Here is an 8,765-nt window from a genome sequence, read left to right on the forward strand (position 1 = left end):
CAGTGAAAGCAGAAACAAGCAGCTAATATTTTTTTTCCAGTGTAAATTTGTAAGGCTCCTTTGATGCTCTTTCCTAACCTTTAAAGGCTCTTGGTATTTCTTGCTCCAGAGAAATGTATTAGTTCCTTTGGCATTGTTATCCAGCTGCAAGGATATGATTATTCTCCTTTACACTGTAAATAATTCCACAGAATGGACAGTATTGACAAGCTTTTGTCTAAATTTCATAGCAGTGAATCCTACTTAATGTTGTGGTCTTGGGTGCTGCACTAATATTATTGAATCTGTCCCAGCTGATGACTTTTTAATCTCCATTCCACAATTTGGAGATTCACAGCTCCTACACCCCACCAGGCAGACAAATAAATATCTTATATAAGCAGTGGTTATTTGAGTCCTTTGACTAAGGCATGAGTTCTTAATAGAAAAAGCTTATGGTAGTTATTGAAAGTGGAAAACCAGAAAAACCGGGGGTTTTCTGTCTCACACTAGGTTAGACTAGTTAAACCCATCTCTTTTTCTGTACTTTTTAAGAGTCAATACAAAATTCCACAGAAAACACACAATCACCAAATTGTAGCTACCCTATATATATTTTTCTGCTATTTCCTTATGTAAGTTAGTCTTTCATTTTTACTGATTTCAAAACTCCCACATTATGCATGGCTCTTTCATTTTTTCCAATCAAAATAATGCCATTTGGAAACAGAATATTATTTTCAAACTATGCTCATGAATGAATTATCTTCCGGTTTTCTGCAAGTATTGATCCAGTTCCAGCAGACAGTATTCCCCCTCTTCTGCTTCAGAGCCCTGAGGTTTTAATGCTTTTTCTACCCTGTAGGTAGCTGATCTGTGATTGTTTTCTACAGCTTGAAGAACAGCTGCCTTTCCATAACCAGGATGATCATTTTAGTATCAATCTCTGTAGATTGCTTTGAGATCCTTTGGAAATGGAAGTTAGGCTTGGCATGTGATGCAACTTGCCCAGAACTATCACTCAGACAAAATGAGATCTGAAGCTGGTAAGTCTAAGGGAAAACAAGGAAAGCAGAAACAGCTGTGGGGGAAAGCTCACTCAAGGCTCTGAACTACATCCTTGCTGTTCCAAATAATTCAGGTGCAGATCAAAAAGAAACACAGAGGAACTGGTAAACATCACTGTAACATATTAGTGACATCAAAAGTGACCATTAATTAACATGTGGAGAAATCTAAACCAGCCTTGCCTGACCTGAAAATGATGAATTTGGTGACTTTCTGGCCACCTCCATTAGGCAGTAAAACAATTGTTGCTGAGGATATGAACCCCATCACACAGAAGGTTAAACTTGAGTTGGAACTGGTACATGTACAGCTGTACCAACAGGTTGCTCTTGGACAGTTTTACCAGGTGGAGTAAGGGCACTTGTCATGGCCAAAGCAGTCCTGACTTGTAGAATTTAATTTAATTTATCACCAGCTAGAGCAAATTTTTGATTACTCACTCAGCCTTTGAGGGGAAAAAAAAAAGAAAAAAAGAAAATAAAAATGAAACAATTAAACAAATATTTAGGTAAACACCTTTTTTTCCCCTTTTCCTCGCAAGTCAATTTCAGTTCAACACCACTCCCAAGAAGCCTGAGAGCTTCTTGGCCCCAGTTTACCTTGTTTTTCCCATGCATTACACTCAATCTTTCCCTGCCCCTTCAAGGATGTGGTGGGCAATGCAGGAGGCTGAGGCTGGAATGCAGTGGTTTCTCTCTGCCAATCCATGCATTTGGCTCATTTTCTTCCACTCTGATGTGGGTTTTCCACAAACCACAGTCCCTCACAGTCCCTGCTCTGGGTGTTGCTCTTCCTTGAATCTGTTTGAGCAGGGGTGTCACATTCTCTGTTGGGGATCTTCTGACTGGTTTTGACAGGCTGAGATTTCTGAAGCATCCTGGGCTGTTCACATCCATACCAAAGTTGGCTGCAAGTAGCTGTGAGGCAGCTCCTGCACATGGCAGCCTGGCAGCCTTGCTACAGAAACCCTGCTCAATACAGACTTGTTGCCCCTGGTACCCCTCACAGACACAAATAGAGTTTTCAGTTGGATTATTTGTATGTGTGGGTTTGTGTTTCACAGCTAGAAATTGCCAGCCACCCACTAAATAATCTCCCTCAGTAAGCAAAGCTTAGATTTTAAATCACTGAGTGGTGTTCTTGTTGCTACCTCACTCTGAATTGCCAGCATGGCTTACTTTCCTTTTAGAATAGTTTCTTTATTATTTTGTTCAAGCACATGCTGCTAGAGCAGGTAGCATGTTCAGATCCTCCCTGGGGAGCAGGCTCTGACCTAGAATTCTTTGCAGAGGAGATTTTGTAATTTTGTCGTTTGGACAACGCAACACCAGCTGCAGAAAGCAGAGCAAATGTCTAAGCTATGGGAGCAACTGGCCTACAACACCCAAGTCAAGAGAAGTGTTAGTGCACCATGCCAAATTACAGTTCCTTCTGCATGGGATGCCCTGCTTGTGTGTGTTTTCTGCTTTCTGGAAAAATATGAGACTATTACAATAAAAAGGATGCTGAAATATGGACCAGCCTGAGCAACTTTGTGATTTTTCAAGAGCTCAGAAACTGGCCCGAATACCCACTTCATTCTGCCTTCTGGAACAGTCAAAATTTGCAAAGTTTATGAAACATGTTCATAGTAAATTGGGAGACCGGATACTAAATACTTTAAAGTTGCCACAAATCCAACAAAATTCAAATGACAAGAAGAAAATGAGCCTTTTTTTTTTTTTTTCCCCAGGCCTGCACTGTGATTTCTATTTTGTTCCAGAGAAAGAAGGCACAGATAAATGTATCAATGAGCTTTGCAGAGAGCTGTTGCTCAAAGACAATTCAGCAGTGTTTCCTTGGCAGTACGTCAAGAGGAGGAACTACCTTATTGTTGCTGCTTCTGGCAAAGAAATCGGAGCTATTCCAGTCCACAAATGGCAGAACATCAAAATGTTACAACGCTGTGTTCCTAGAGCTAATGAGAGGGTTCTTTCATTAAGGAAAGATCTATGAATGTACAGAATCCACATTTCAAATTGTGCTGTGTAAAGAGCAGAAGCTTGTTATTAGAAGTTCTAGAGATCAGGGAGACAAGGATTTTTTTTCTGACTCTGTTTCATTGCATGGCCTTGAGGCAAGCCAGTCCACATGTCTGCACCTCCATTTCCCCAGCAGCAGGCTGGAGACAGTGAGAGCTACCCCATGGGGCCACTGAGAGGCTGAATAGATAATTTCTGAAAGAACTGAGACTGGCATATGGAACTTAGTATATAAGTGTGAAGTAATAGCATGCAAACTAATGAAATATGATCAGACCTGTCACTGCTCATTTTCTGCTGTGTGCTCCTTAGAAAAAATGCACTGAGTGAGCGAGATCTGAAATATTCCAATATTACATCTGAACAACCACTGGAAAGTGGAGCAATACTTATCTCAGATTCTAATCTGCATCACCACCTTCTCCATCATTATTATATACATTTTTACATGGTGAATTGCAGCTTCACTTCTGCCTTTTCTTGGCTCTCATTATAAAATGTTTGTTTTACACATTGTGTTCTACTTTTTCTTTCCTAAATACTTTGTTAGATTTCCAGCATATCTGCATAATGATACCAACATCTTCAATTATATGCTCATTTTGCTCTTGGGCTCAGAATATCTCTAAAGAAAAAGAAGGGTACTCCCTGTGTGAGCTGTTCCCTCCCTTGCCCTGACAAGAGTTTTCTGTGTGACACCAGGTAAAAGCATTTAGGATGTCCTATACCTGCAGCCTGAATGCCTCTTGGAGCAACCTCCTACCTAATCTGGAGGAGCTCTTTCTGCAATGCCTTTGGCACTAGTTTAAGTCCTTTTCAGTCCTGCCTTGGAAATCAATATGTTACTTCAGTGCTGGGCTTCCCATGCAATCCTGCCAGGTTCATCTGTATCCTGCAGTCTTCTCACGGATCTGTCCTCACTCCCCTCCCACACCTTGTTCCACCATGCTACTACCTCCATCTGCATGCCACAAGTTGAAAATACACCAGCTTTGCCTCCCTCTTTTCATCCCAACACAATCCAGTCCTAGTCAGAAGGGTCCTGCTTTTTCAGACTCTAATTTTCACCTCCAGTTGCAAAGGGAAAGAGGGGGATTTCAAGGTTCTTCACCTCTGAAATATGGCTGTCTGTAGCTTCCTTCTTTCAGGCTTTCCTGTGACACAATGCTTTCTCAGCATCTTTTGCACTCCATAGATGAGGCACTTAAGTGGCTGTAGACTTTTGTGAGAACTACAGGTTCATTTTTCCCTCCTTTTACACTTGCACACTTTTCTGTAATCACCTGAAGCCCATGGCTGTGTATTACTCCATGCATTTTTTCCACCCTGTGTTTCACTGTTCATTTCCACTCTGTGGTGGGAGGTGTGGCAGAAAAGGTGGCTGTATTTGTGTTTCAGGTGTATTTGGGATGAGCACGGTGTGGTGTACAGGAAATAAGGTACAGGAAGATGTGGGGCAAGGTGGTGTGTTCACAGCTGTGTGTTCACAGCTGTGTGTTCCCTGTGGGAATGATGTGGGATGTAAGGCGTTTTCAGCCCTGCTCACTGGCTGCAAAATGTCTTTGAACCCCAGGTCATGGAGAGGGGGGATGGCTGCTGTGTGAGAGAACATCTCAGGCTTCTGTCATCTCTGAGAGAGAAGGTGGCTGGACGGTCACCAGAGGGTGGGGAAAGCTTTCTGTTCCTGCTAATCTTGCTGGGAAAAGGGCAGGTGCTACTGGAGGAATAGCAGGATACCACAGGATGCAAGAGGCAAACAAAAAGTAAAGGGTTTACACCAAGGAGGAGAGCTCTTTGTACAAGTGTATACACCATGAGCTCCTGATCTCCCTGACACATTAGGAAACACTCTCAAGTTCTGCTGGCAGTTGCCACCCTGTGCTCCAGCAGTCCCTTGGGAACAGTATCCATAATGCTGAGCACTAGCAGAAGGGATCCTATCTGGGAGAGCAAATCCAGATTTTCAGCAGCAAGCAGTCTGCAGATTGGTGGCAGCTGTGACACTTGCCACATGTGCTGGCAACTCTGAATGGGAATGCTTTTGCCCTAGTAAACAGCAGAGAGTTATATTCTCTGCTAACTGTAGGGATTTCTTAATGGAAGGATTTACATTCACTGACCTCAAGGTCTGCTGCTACATGGAAAATTGTAAAGGGGTCAAGTAACCCAAGCAAACCCAAAGTTTTATCAACCTTTAAAGGTCTTATCTGTTGGCTCAAGGATGGTGAGGCACAGGCATTGCTACCTCCTGAAAGCTCTCTAGGTTTCTGAATGGTGTGTGGACAGTGCAGGAGACAGCTCAAGTGATAAAGAGAGGGCTGTGACAAAAAGCCAGAAAAGGGTCCTGAGCTCTGACAAAAACTCCTCCCAGATATAGGGGGAATAAAGAGTGGCCAGGAAATTAATCAGTTTTGCCTTCAGCTAATAATAATTCAGTGCATTCAACCTTAATGCAGTTCTAGCAATGTTCTCACTTGAAAGTTAGGACCTTTACGTTCTCCTTCTGTTTCCATGTATCACTATTTTTAGCAGTTATTAACAATATTTTAATTCCCAAAGAACAGTACAACATGCAGATGGCATTGACCAGAGTGCAAAATCAGGGAGAATCAGACCCTTCCTTTATGGAAAGGTGCTGCAAGATCCAGGTTTTTCAGTGGAATATTAAGCAATTCCTGTAACACATCTAAATCCAGGCCTGAGCTGTGCTTTGGGATGCCTGCAAGCTTCCAGGAACTCAAACACCTCCTAAAAATCGGAGACAAGTTCTGGGGCAGCTGTTGTTTGTGGTCAGCTGTGCTCTGCTTGGGTCAGTCCTGCAAGTGCCATGCCAGCAATGAGCTCTCCAGTCACTCTCTGTGCCTCACCCTGGGGAAGCAATCACCTGAGACTGACAACAATGAGCTGGACTTTCTCCCTCTGGTAGTCTTATTTTTGTTTTAGTCAGTGTTTCTTTCATCTCAGACATGACTGTTTTATGGACGTGAAAACATCAGTGTTTAGCACAATGTGGGACTTTTTATATTAGTCCAGATATGTCCTTCACAGTGATGTTTTAAGGCCCCATAATAAGGGATCTCTTAACTTGGGTTGTCTCTGCTCCAGGAAAGTATTTTCTTCAAAGGAAAGCATCAGGATGACTGGAAAAAGGATCCCAGGTGCAGTGATAATGACCAATTAATTATTTATCCTCTCTAAACCAGCTGAGCTCATAATTTCCCCCAGGCCTTGCTTTAATACAATTTCTATAACCCACAGAACAAAGGTTATAAATAAACCAGCCTTGGAGCACAAGCTAATATTCCACATTTGGACTAGGTAAATTACATTTAGCAATGTACTGGCCTGCACATTTTGTGTTAGTGCCTCTCAGCAATGGCACTGATACAAACATGCAAAGCAGCATGGCAGGTACAAACATCTCTGTGATACCATTTTCCTAGCAAAGGGGTGAGAGGGGGAGTGGGAGATGACTACTTAGATATACTTTATACCACTTCTCCACTTGAGCCAGCAGACAATACCACCATCCACACAGAAAAATCTTTACTGTATTTGAAACTGAAATACAAATTATTTCAGCTAATAGTGTACGCTTGTAGCTGCTTCTATGCCCATCTGGCTGTAGTCACAGCACCCTTCTGCCATACCGGGGCAGCTTGTTTCAGTCACAGTGGTGGATATGAGCTCAGAAATTGCTGCTGTGGGCAGGCTCCAATGCTGGATGAGCTACTGCCTCTCCCTCAGTAGCAGCAGCAGAAGCTCTCACAGTGGCTCCTCTCTGTATGCAGCAGAAAGAGAAGGTCCTATTAAACATAGCAAGTTGTATGCTGGTGGATTTCAGTGTTGTAATTCTTGACTTTATCACTACAAGCAAATCCCTTGCTCAATGACAAGGCTGGAGCATCGCCATGGCCCATTGCTGCCCCGTCAGCCAGAGGGACCCACACAAAGCACAGAAAGGAAGGAGGAGCAGGAAGGAAGTGGCAGGTCTGTCACCCTGTCACTGCTTCTCCAGATGACAGCGTGCATCCCTTTCCTCTTCACGCACTGCCAGAGCCTGGCTTGGAGTCATGGTGCTGAACAAATGGCACCCGCTGGTTTTGCCAGCTCCCAGCAGGACTCCTTCCCCCTCAGCGCACAAATATCCACAAGGAAAAGCAGCCTCATTTGTCACTACTGCAGGCTTCCTTTTCAAGGAATCCCAGATTTCCTTATCTTTGCTCTCCTACCTTTAGACGGCCTTGTGGCATGGCGGCACCCTGGGCCTCTCTCACTTCTTCCCATGGCGAGTTCCACCTCAGCCTGGGCAGTGGTGACACAGGACGGAGATGCAGCTCCGTGAGGGACGTGGCTGGTACAGCACACAGGACTTGTCCTACTGCACCCACCAGAGGCAGTGGGGCACAGCCAGAGGTGGTGACAATCCCCATCCATAGGTGACGAGACAGGAATCCCGTCGGCCTGCCAGGGCAGCCTGGTGAAGGCAGCGCTGAGGGCAGGGCTGAGGGCAGCGCTGAGGGGGCTCATGGCTGGGCAGGGCTGAGGGCAGCGCTGAGGGGGCTCATGGCTGGGCAGCACTGAGGGCAGCGCCTCAGGGGCTCATGGCTGGGCAGGGCTGAGGGGGCTCATGGCTGGGCAACGCTGAGGGGGCTTATGGCTGGGATGTGCTGAGGGGGCTCATGGCTGGACAGTGCCTCAGGGAGCTCATGGCTGGGCAGGGCTGAGGGGGCTCATGGCTGGGATGTGCTGAGGGGGCTCATGGCTGGACAGTGCCTCAGGGAGCTCATGGCTGGGCAGGGCTGAGGGGGCTCATGGCTGGGCAGGGCTGAGGGGGCTCATGGCTGGGCAGCGCCTCAGGGGCTCATGGCTGGGCAGGGCTGAGGGAGCTCATGGTTGTGCAGGGCTGAGGGCAGGGCTGAGGGGGCTCATGGCTGGGCAGGGCTGAGGGAGCTCATGGTTGTGCAGGGCTGAGGGCAGGGCTGAGGGGGCTCATGGCTGGGCAGGGCTGAGGGCAGCGCTGAGGGGGGCTCATGGCTGGGCAGCGCCTCAGGGGCTCATGGCTGGGATGTGCTGAGGGCAGCTGCCGGCCAGCCCGGCTGCAGCTGTGCCAGCACAGGTGGCCACAGTCCTGAGGGGCTGACAGGGACAGCGCCAGGGCAGATACAAACAGCCCTGGGCCACAGGCATCAGGACAGGCGGCCCAAAGTGCTTGGCAGGGACAGGCAGGGCTGGTGATGCCCCTGAGGTCTCATCACTGTTCAAGGCCTTAAAATGGCAGAAAATTCATTGTTTTCAGTGTATTCATTGTGCATCTTAAGATTTTCTTACATCATCCAGGTCTAATTCAAGGTCCCACTGGTGGCATGGCGAGACACAGCTAGGTGTGTATATGACAATACCACCAAAAATAGGAGATGGGACTTGTCCTGGTAGACAGGACAGAGTAAACCTGGGGTTGTAGGAAAAAGTAGCAGCAAAAGTTCTGGCAAAGTTCTCCCTCTTTATTTACAAGCCCACATCAGGAAGAAGTGCTTGTCACCCATTTTGGACCAAGCCGTGATTTTCAAATGCATCTTTATTGATAAGTTGATTAAGCTCTAGTCTGAACTTTATTTTACAAGAACCTGCAGCTAACCAACACAAAAAAATTACCATCATTACCTTGTACAATACTAGCACAAAAACAGAAATGCC

Source organism: Taeniopygia guttata, chromosome 1A (assembly GCF_048771995.1).
Source record: "Taeniopygia guttata chromosome 1A, bTaeGut7.mat, whole genome shotgun sequence".
Classification (NCBI taxonomy): Eukaryota; Metazoa; Chordata; class Aves; order Passeriformes; family Estrildidae; genus Taeniopygia; species Taeniopygia guttata.